Consider the following 9196-nt stretch of genomic DNA (forward strand, 5'->3'; position numbering starts at 1 on the left):
CTGCAATATTTGCCCCCTGTCATCTCTCTTGTGCTGGGATGTAGGTGTCAAGGCAGAGGGAGGGAGGTGTCAAGGCAGAGGGAGGGAGGTGTCAAGGCAGAGGGAGGGAGGGAGGTGTAAAGGCGGAGGGAGGGAGGTGTCAAGGCAGAGGGAGGGAGGTGTCAAGGCAGAGGGAGGGAGATGTCAAGGCAGAGGGAGGGAGGGAGGTGTAAAGGCGGAGGGAGGGAGGTGTCAAGGCAGAGGGAGGGAGGTGTCAAGGCAGAGGGAGGGAGAAGTCAAGGCAGAGGGAGGGAGGGAGGTGTAAAGGCGGAGGGAGGGAGGTGTCAAGGCAGAGGGAGGGAGGTGTCAAGGCAGAGGGAGGGAGATGTCAAGGCAGAGGGAGGGAGGTGTCAAGGCAGAGGGAGGGAGGTGAGGGAGGCGTCAAGGAAGAGGGAGGGAGGTGTCAAGGCAGAGGGAGGTAGGTGTCAAGGCAGAGGGAGGGAGGTGTCAAGGCAGAGGGAGGGAGGTGAGGGAGGCGTCAAGGAAGAGGGAGGGAGGTGTCAAGGCAGAGGGAGGTAGGTGTCAAGGCAGAGGGAGGGAGATGTCAAGGCAGAGGGAGGGAGGTGTCAAGGCAGAGGGAGGGAGGTGAGGGAGGCGTCAAGGAAGAGGGAGGGAGGTGTCAAGGCAGAGGGAGGTAGGTGTCAAGGCAGAGGGAGGGAGGTGTCAAGGCCCATGTTTACTCTGTACATTCCTCAACCCCATGTAGGGACCTGGGGATCACATACACTCTGCGTCCCAAATGGCACCCTATTCCCCATAGGGCTCTGGTCAAAATAATTACACAATGTAGGGAGTAGGGTGGAATTTGAGACATCGCAACTGAACATACATCAGCCTGCTGTAGGGAGCTGTTTCCACATCCAGAATGTATTAACCAAGTGTGTACAGATGAAATATGACAAGGCTAGGACTAGGAGGAACACTTCAAGCACAGGGCCATGTCACAGTGACAGGACAAAAAAAAGTGAGTTGTTACAAATTAACTCAATGGCTGCTCTACAAGTCATTTGAGAACATTTCTGTAAAAAAAATAATGGCCAATAAAGTATCTATTCTCTTCTGTTGTTTAATTCTTGAAGAAGTTTTCTAACTAGTCACTTAACACTCAGAGACAGGTACACCCTACAACACTCTTTATGGCACATTAGGGTGGCAATGATGGGGGTGTGGGAGTCACAAGTGAAGTGAAGTGAACTGTGTGTGTGTGTGTGTGTGTGTGTGTGTGTGTGTGTGTGTGTGTGTGTGTGTGTGTGTGTGTGTGTGTGTGTGTGTGTGTGTGTGTGTTGGGCATATTTCATGTCTGGTCATTAAGCATATTAGACAAGAGGAAATGAGAAGACAGGAAACACTGTGAGGAAGGGTGCATGGACACAATATAAAGAGATGATCAGAGAGATAGCGGGATCAAGTGGACAAGCCAGGCACATCATGGCTATTATAATTTGATTATGCCATTGTTATGATAGGCTACAGTTATTAGGCTACTAGGCTGTAGACACATGAAATGAAAGGGAAGGGAACAAAAGTGAACCTACACTGTGCGCTCCGGCGGTGTTGCCAGTCTCTCTGAGCGAGCCCGCTGAAGCACGCTTTCAGTGCCTTTTCTTGCAGCATGCACGAAGAGGGACGCGAAGTGTAGAAATCCAACATTTGTCCCGGGCTCACCGCTAGCACATCCATACAGTCAAACATGATGTCCCTTCGTCGCAACAGTCACCCTGTTATTGTGTGCCTTTAAAGGGTCCTTGAGATGTGGGTAAGAATCGCAAACATAAGTGCACACAACTCCATCAAATTCGGACCCTTTTTTGGCACGTAAAATCTTGGTCTTCTTCCTAGACTAAAACAATCAAGAACTATGACAGACAACACCGCTAAAAGCTTGTAATTGACCCAAATTATGATATGCCATTTTTCTCCGGAGTCCGGTTGTTGCAATGAAAAGGTGTCAGTCAGCTCCGTAACGTCCCAACGTGTTTATCGTATAAATGTGTTGCACCGTCCCGTCCCGTCCCGTGCCATTAACAACACGGTCCTCGCTCGAGCCCGCCGTATTGAAAATATTTTTCTTATAAATATCACAGATCGCGTTTTAAAACCACGTCTCCCCGTTCGGATAACGAATGGGTTATCCTGCCTCCATGCAGCTCATTTCCTACTAGTTTGGACACAGAGAATGAAAGATTGAATTGCCTAATATATGCGAGTGAACTTTCTATGAACCCATCCGAGGCAGCTAACCTTCAAATGACCCAACCAGTTTGACATCACCAAGTCCCAGGATTCTCACACACCGTGCAGCGCGAGCCTCACAACCAGCAGCAGCGCAGAAGCGCGAGCCAGGCAGAAAGATGAAAGGCAGGCAGCTCGAGCACACAGCGCATAACGTTCTTTTCCCTCGAAAGAACGCTATACACTATATTTTCTGGCGATAAAAACACGTTTCTAAATTCATGAAAAGTTTCATTTGATTTATGAATCACAAATGAAGCGTCCAAATAACTCCGATTTGTTCACGATCTAGCCTACCACCTAGGCTATTATAGTGTCTCAGGGCAAAATTATAGTCTACAAATGTTTCAAAGACAATACATTTTATGTTTCAATAAAAACGAAACTAAGCAGTCTGATAAAGAAAAATATTTTTTTAAACACAAATTGTGTTTAATTCTACTGCAATCAACTATGGGTAATTGCAACATTGTAACAATGTTTGTAATACACTGAAATGGAATAGTTATTCAAACACATCTTACCTTGTAACTCAAGTCAAGTCTCATGCACTTGTTTGGTCCTAGCCTACTTCAGAAAGGGCATGAACCAGGAAAGGAAATGGAAAGGGAGATACCTGGTGAATAAGTATGTGATTATAGAAATTCCATATAGTGCAAAGCTATGTAGCCTAGGCATAGCCACAGGTATGGGTGCTGAGTGTGCTGCAGCACCCCCTGAAAAATAACAATATAATCATTTATTTTTAAAGATATATATTTTAGGAAAATAATATGTATTCACAAAAGTAGTGCACTGGGCCTTTACTATTATTAGCGAACAGATATACAGTACCAGTCAAAAGTTTGGACACACCTACTCATTCAAAGATTTCTCTTTATTTTACTATTTTCTACATTGTAGAATAATATTGAAGACATCAAAACTATGAAATAATACATACGGAATCATGATGTAACCAAAAAAGTGTTAAACAAATCCAAATAGATTTTAGATTCTTCAAAGTTTGCCTTGATGACAGCTTTGCACACTCTTGGCATTCTCTCAGCCAACTCTCAGCCATTCATGAGGAATGCTTTTCCAACAGTCTTGAAGGAGTTTCCACATATGCTGAGCACTTGTTGGCTGCTTTTCCTTCACTCTGCGGTCCAACTCATCCCAAACCATCTCAATGTGAGGTCAGGTGATTGTGGAGGCCAAGTCATCTGAAGCCCTTACACAGGCTGGGGGTGTGTTGGGTCATTGTCCTGTTGAAAAACCAATTATAATCCCACTAAGCACAAACCAGATGGGATGGCATATCACTGCAGAATACTGTGGTAGCCATGCTGGTTAAATGGGCCTTGAATTCTAAATAAATCACTGACAGTGTCACCAGCAAAGCACCCTCACAACATCACACCTCCTCCATGCTTCACGGTGGGAACCACACATGCAGAGATCATCCGTTCACCTACTACTCTGCGTCTCACAAAGACACGGCGGTTGGAACCAAAAATCTCAAATTTGGACTCATCAGACCAAAGGACAGATTTCCACCGGTCTAATGTCCATTGCTTGTGTCTTGATTCACACATTCTCATCTGAACAGTTGATGTTGAGATGTGTCTGTTACTTGAACTCTGTGAAGCATTTATTTGGGCTGCAATTTCTGAGGCTGGTAACTCTAATGAACTTATCTTCTGCAGCAGAGGTAACTCTGGGTCTTCCTTTCCTGTGGCCGTCCTCATAGGAGCCAGTTTCATTATAGTGCTTGATGGGTTTTGCAACTACACTTGAAGAAACTTTCAAAGTTCTTGAAATGTACCACATTGACTGGCCATGTCTTAAAGTAATGATGGACTGTCTTTTCTCTTTGCTTATTTGAGCTGTTCTTGCCATAATATGGACTTGGTCTTTTACCAAATAGGGCTATCTTCTGTATACCACCCCTACCCGTCTGCAGCATGGGAAAAAAACGTATTTTCAGCATCTCCACTTTGGCAAAAAAGGTAGCTGTATAATTAAGAACAGTATCTTGCAGGATTCAACAGTTGGAATTGTAAGAGTTGTTGCCCTGTCCCTTTCTGTGCGATTGTCATTCTAATATAATCCAGTAAGAACAAAACCCTGTCATCAAACATTTACATCAAAAGGCATAAAGATATGGGCAAAGACACAAAACATCCACATCAAATGAAATATTTCTCTTGATCAAATAACATGGAAAACAAACACTTTTAACGGCTTCGCTTCTGCTTTTTGATTTGATTATTATTTTATGACAAATAGTTACTTGAAAAATGCTTATGTTGACATGAAAACAACAAGCATGTGGGTAACAGAACTGTTAAAGTTACGTGTCAGTTGTTTATCTCACATGTGCATTAGTGCAGGGGCAGCAATAAAAATGATTGAACTACCATTTGAAATCCATAGTAGAATTAGGAAAGTTGAATCTGAATCTTTATGGCTCGATTTGTTTCTAGGCTACTTAATGTATGCATTATGTGCACTGTTACAGGCAGGGACATTTACATTGATCTAAATCCTATCATTGTATAAAATAAGTTTGTAATTTATAAAACATGAATAATACTGCAGTTTGAGTGTTTGACACATTATGTTGTTTGTGATCAAAAGAAGAGGAAACACTCAACTATGACATTTGTGGAATGAATGTTTTTCAAAATGACCAATGTGCGTTGAAATAACTCGTCCTACAGTTCAGAGAAAATCTTTAGGAAGCATATAAGAAATATTGGTCCTTTGTGGTTGTTTGGGGAAGGGGGTGCACTATGGATCCTAAAATGAGAGTCAGTTTGAAGTTTTCCTTTCTCTCCTTTTGTCTCAAATTCTCTCTCTCTCTTCTCTCTGTCACAAAATCGAGAGCAGGAATCTGAACCTCACATCGACTTTCTAAACATCCCATTAACCATCTCTCTAACCATGCATGTGTCACACACACACACACACACACACACACACACACACACACACACACACACACACACACACACACACACACACACACACACACACACACACACACACACACACACACACACACACACACACACACACTTAAGCCTGCTATCTCTCTGATCATCTCTTTATATTGTGTCCATGCACCCTTCCTCACAGTGTTTCCTGTCTTCTCATTTCCTCTCATCTAATATGCTTAATGACCACACATGAAATATGCCCAACACACACACACACACACACACACACACACACACACACACACACACACACACACACACACACACACACACACACACACACACACACACACACAGCGGAGGCTGCTGAGGGGAGGACGGCTCACAATAATGGCTGGAACGGAGTGAATGGAATGGCAATGAACACATAGAAACCATATGTTTAATACCATTCCACACATTCCTCTCCAGCCATTACCACGAGTCCGTCCTCCCCAATTACGGTGCCACTAACAACCTGTGACACACACACACACACACACACACACACACACACACACACACACACACACACACACACACACACACACACCAACCCCTTCAGAGACCCAACATAACTAATGTCCCTGCTCCCTACGACTCTCTCTGTTTTTATAGCTACAATCCGTAATTCCTATTTCTGTGAATATAAATCATTAATAGAAATAGCCATTGAACAGCAGTAACTATTGCAGATAACACCTTTAAGCTAATATCGTTATAAAAATAGAATGATTTCCTTGTTGTACCGGAGTTGCTAAGGGTCTAATTCATTATACTGCTATAGGCAACTTCTGAGCTGTACTTCCTTGAATGTTGAGGGAGGAGGTGTAGATTGTTAATGAGCCCATTATACAGTACTACCCTACTGGGTGGGTGATCCGTTGTGGTAGAATCATAACGTTATACTATGCTATTATATTCAGTTCTGTTATGTAGAATACTATCATTATGTGCTCTTGCAGACAATGATTCAGCTTTGACCTAACTTTATTAAACAAGTGGCATTCGCCAGAGTAGCCTGTTTTCTGGGCAGTCGAACGTGTAGAGCAGAGACTGTGCATGAAGTAGAGAATCCCACACATGCGCAGAAGCTTTGGACCTAGCTGTCGGGAAGAGGGGTCCAGAGAAGTCAGATCCGCAGCCCCTCCAAAATAATAATTAGCTCATTAGGCATTCCTTCAACTTGGTGACTTAAAATTTCCTGACTTAAAATGTGCCTGATTATCATATTAAAGCACCATAAAAAATTCAGTATTTCTATTTTACATTTCATTTCAACTACAATATAAACTCAATTACAACTAGGTTTGGGGTCAATTCATTTTTAAATTCATTTTTCAATTGAGGACATGAAGTGAATTGAATTTACTTAATTTATAAATTGAAAAATCCTAAGTGACAAATGGGTGAACTTTATTTCACCAGCTGGCTTGACTAAAATGAAAACTGAAGTGACCCCCAACCCTTCCACAACCCCAAGGGGACTTCAGCACTGATTACATGTTCTGTTGTATGTTTAGAAACAGTCAAAGTCAACAGCCTGCCACTGATATTGGGTGCGTATCAATAACAACATAATAGCTATTGTCTTACTGAAAGTACTTGGCAAAGTAGCCAAACGCTGAAGGCTTCAACAGCAAACACGGAAGCAGACTTGATGAGTTCTTGTCATAACTTGTGATTATGTTGCGTGGATGGGATGAACATGTTTTACAGAGAGTTTCAGAGGGCTCAGCTATGCTCTTCTCTTTTACAGAGGAGGAGAGACTTATCCCCTTGATGCTGATGAATAATGTAGCAGAGCCGAGAGACTGGAGAGAGCGGAGAGCTGAAAAAGAACCCCCCCCCCTCCCCTCCACGTACAGGATACACCAACTGCCCCCCTACGGCTCGCCCCACTGTAACAGTAACCCACCTGTGCCTGCATCCCCTCCCTCCCTCTCCACACACACACCCCTCTCTCCACTACCACATTAGGAACCCTTCAGCCCCACTCTCCCTGTTACACCACCTGCACCCCCCACTGTAACAGTAACCTACCTGCACCAACCATCTGTCACCCACACCTGGCTCACCTCACTGTAAAAATAACCCACATGCACTCCCACCCACCCCTCCCTCACCCCACCCCCATCTACCCCATAAGCCAGGCCCTTCCATGTAATGAATCCACCTGGATTAGATCCATCTGTAATTAGAAGGTGAAAATGAACCTGTCTATCAAGATAAGACACTTTCTGGCATCAGTGCTCCTGCAGCTCTTGTAGCTCCCTGAGCTCGCTGCCAAAAACCCAGCGGGCCAAGACCATAAAAAAGTCCTACAGCACATCATTTAATAAGGCCAGACAAAGCAGCAAAGCTTGACGTTTAGGCTACACATTCGGGACATGCAGGACAGGTAGCAGGTAGTAGCCATGGTTGCTATCTAGTTTGAGCTCTGGAAAGAGACTTTCAATCATTGCATAAAGTGCGCATGCGCTTGAGAGAGAGAGAGAGAGAGGGAGGATAGCATTACCACTGCATGTTCGTTCTGCAACTTCAGGTATATTATACAGTATTTCCCATTTATTTTTCATTAAAAAACTTTTGATAGCATATTAATGGAGAGGATGGAGGATCTGTTTATAGCGCTGGCAGTAAATCCTGCTTGGGTCGCTCAGCGTTCAGATAGGTATATTTAGTTGCATTCTGCTTATTTAATTGAAGCCGCATGACTAAAGAGGAATATGGCGGGTAGCTCATTTTCCACTGGAATTAGAGATCATGCCAACGCACACATTCGGGATTCTCTGGTTAGGAAGTAATGTGATAGGCAGAAAATAAAGATCAAGATGAATTTGTTCTATGCTAAAGATAGTGAGTTTTTTCTGTTTTTGTGCCTGAGCTTTAAGGATTCCGTTATCACGTTGTCTGATAAATACCTTTTTGTCATTTTAATTTTCCTTAATTTTTATTTAATTGAGAAAAGAATGAAAGTAATGTATATACTGTATTTGAAAAGGTGTTTATTAGGATGAACATGACCGGTATGTCCATGTTTGTTCAGAATCTCATTGGAGAGGAAGTACATTTTTAAACTTGTCTCTCAAGTCTTGACCAACAGCATTTGCCAACGCTCAATATTAAATGTGTGTCACACTCTAATCTGTTTCACCTGTCTTTGTGATTGTCTCCACCCCACTCCAGGTATTGCCCATTTTCTCCATTAACCACTATGTATTTATACCTGAGTTCTCTGTTTGTCTGTTGCCAGTTTGTTTTGTTTCGTCAAGCCTACCAGCGGTTTTCCCTCTGCTCCTGTCTCTCGATTGTTCCTGTTTCCTAGTTTCCCCGGTGTTGACCATTCTGCCTGACCCTGACCCTGACCCTGCCGTCCTGTACCTTTGCCCCACCTATCTGGATTACTGACTACTGCCCTACCCTGACCCTGACCCTGACCCTGAGCCTGCCGTCCTGTACCTTTGCCCCACCTATCTGGATTACTGACTACTGCCTGACCCTGACCCTGAGCCTGCCGTCCTGTACCTTTGCCCCACCTATCTGGATTACTGACTACTGCCCTGCCCTGACCCTGACCCTGAGCCTGCCGTCCTGTACCTTTGCCCCACCTATCTGGATTACTGACTACTGCCCTGCCCTGACCCTGAGCCTGCCTGCCGTCCTGTACCTTTGCCCCACCTATCTGGATTACTGACTACTGCCTGACCCTGACCCTGAGCCTGCCGTCCTGTACCTTTGCCCCACCTATCTGGATTACTGACTACTGCCCTGCCCTGACCCTGACCCTGAGCCTGCCGTCCTGTACCTTTGCCCCACCTATCTGGATTACTGACTACTGCCCTGCCCTGACCCTGAGCCTGCCGTCCTGTACCTTTGCCCCACCTATCTGGATTACTGACTACTGCCCTGCCCTGACCCTGAGCCTGCCTGCCGTCCTGTACCTTTGCTCCACCTATCTG

This window comes from Oncorhynchus kisutch, linkage group LG17, assembly GCF_002021735.2.
Source record: "Oncorhynchus kisutch isolate 150728-3 linkage group LG17, Okis_V2, whole genome shotgun sequence".
NCBI classification, from domain to species: domain Eukaryota; kingdom Metazoa; phylum Chordata; class Actinopteri; order Salmoniformes; family Salmonidae; genus Oncorhynchus; species Oncorhynchus kisutch.